The sequence below is a fragment of the Piliocolobus tephrosceles genome, chromosome 4, assembly GCF_002776525.5.
Source record: "Piliocolobus tephrosceles isolate RC106 chromosome 4, ASM277652v3, whole genome shotgun sequence".
NCBI classification, from domain to species: Eukaryota; Metazoa; Chordata; class Mammalia; order Primates; family Cercopithecidae; genus Piliocolobus; species Piliocolobus tephrosceles.
Genome location: NC_045437.1, coordinates 68,379,454 through 68,381,897, shown reverse-complemented (window position 1 = coordinate 68,381,897; position 2,444 = coordinate 68,379,454).

Here is a 2,444-nt window from a genome sequence, read left to right as displayed (position 1 = left end):
AGAGTTCAAAAATGTTTGACTTTTTGATAGTTTCAGTTTTATTGCTATTATAACCATATGATAAATTGACTCATAGGATTCCTCCCAGAAAATTGCTAATTTTTCATGAAAATCAACGACATTACATTCCTTAGCATATATACATTTTAATTTTCAAAACAACTCATTTAACTTTTAAAAAAGTCATTTAATTAAAAAAATTGGTGAGCTGCAGTCTGCTCATAGAGTTATGTTAAACTATATAGTAAGCCTAAGTGGGAGGGCTATATAGAGAACGTGAAATAAAGTTTGTTCAGTGCCATTCAAGTGATAACCACAACGCTAATGATGGTTTAAACAATGGCTAGACACCATCACGTTGCTGGAGATTATTACAAGGTTTATTAAGAAAAGGAAGACATAGGTGAACACTTAGTAGTTAAGCTGAGCAGGTAGAAAGTTTTTTCTTTTAAAGGTTTTATTCTTTAAATTTTTTTAAGTTGAGAACTATCTCAGTGCTGCAGGATATCTCACATTTATTAAAGCTGGAGGAACAACCAACTCCACTTCTAAGAAATGGCCACTTTAAATTATTCAACACCAACTTTTAGCTCAAATAACTTCGGTTATGATGAATTTTATGAATTCCCCTTTCGCTCCCCCACGTCTCCCCAATCTTCTAGTCTGAACAAAAAAACAAAGGACAGCAGGGTCCCTTTTGCCTCAGGCAACAGTCTGTTGATGGATATTGTAGCAGCTGAATTGCTCCCCATTCACATTCTCAACCCTTTCTCCTAATTGTCATCTGTATCATCAGTGTCACTAACCGAGACCAGTGCCACAATTCTACAGCTTTTTGGAGCAATATTGCCTTGGTTTTTCTCCTGGGGCTTGCTCCTTGCTTGGTGCAATCTGTGGAGTCACTTAGCACAGGATCTTTGTTGACTTATAACAGGTACCATATGATGCGTCCAGACCTCTAGCCTAGTTTTATGCCCTCATGGCTGCTGTGTCTGCCATTAGTGTATGTGTGTGTGCACAGATGTCAGAGAATACATGATGCTTCTGCTGCCATTTTCATGCAAGAGCTTCAGGTTGGTGGGAGGAAATTCAATAGTACATGAGAAAATCTGAGATCTAAGAGAAATCATATTCTTGTGTTTGATAGCTTTGTTCATTCTTCTTTAATTCAGCCCAGAATTCTCACCACGCATATTTATACTGCTATATCACTGTGATGCTTTAGGAAATAAAATGTAATTGCCTCCCTCTTTCCACTGTTTTCCTTGTTCTTTAAATATTTTACCTTGTCCTCACAGTTCACAAAAATAAGTTTAAGGAAAAATTATTCATATGAATAAGTTATGTATAAGGGTTTCGAGAAAAACTACTCCCAAATGGCTATTTTTTAATAATAATTTTTATTAATAGCAATAGAGTTATCTTGGTGAGAAAATAAAATTTATTTTCCCATAAATTTATATAAAAGATGTCTTCCTAAAGGTCAAATTTGTATTAAAGTTCATCTACAAACAAACATACATAATGTAATTTGAGAAAAATTACATTAAATGTTTATGCAATTGTTATATCTCCTAATAAATAAAATTTATGTATATAAAATAAAATTAACTTACGAAATATACATGTAACTAAAAAAATACATCAACAATTAAAACAACTGTATTTGTTTTAAAATACAGGTAATGATGTATACAGGTCATGATGCATCTGTGTTTTCTATAGCTGAACTTCCATTATTTCAGTTATTAATTTTGCTGTCTTTATTGAGATTATTTTAGTAAGTACTGTCTTCCCCCATATGATTGCAAATTCCATTAAAGAATCATGTCTTTTTTTTACTCACCTTTTTTTATCCACAGTGCCTAACAAAAAATGTCTAGTTCATTTTAAGTTTCACAAATATTGGTAGATTTAATATATGAATGAGTGAATGAATGAATTAGTGAATGAAGAAATATATAAAATAACTGAAATTCCTGGAACATTTTTAGCACTTGAAATGGAAGCCTTTTATGGGAAGCTCAACAAGAATGTAGATAATCCTAAATGTTGCTGTGGGCTCATAGTGCTGTCTCTGTTTGGAATATTACAGTCTTCAATCTTCTTTAGAACTTTGAAAGTAGTTCCAAGCTTTGAATTCCATCAGCTTCAGAGGAAACTCTCACTTTAGGTGATCTCTTTGAACAATAAAGCAAAATAAGATAATTCCTAGGATGACTTTACTCTTCAGGAGGGATTCTGATATCTTACTCTCTTTCATTGTATCTATAGAATGCCACTTCAGTTGGAATTTTTTTTTTTTTTTTTTTTTTTTGAGACGGAGTCTGGCTCTGTTGCCCAGGCTGGAGTGCAGTGGCGCGATCTCGGCTCACTGCAAGCTCCGCCTCCTGGGTTCACACCATTCTCCTGCCTCAACCTCCCGAGTAGTTTATGAAATACAA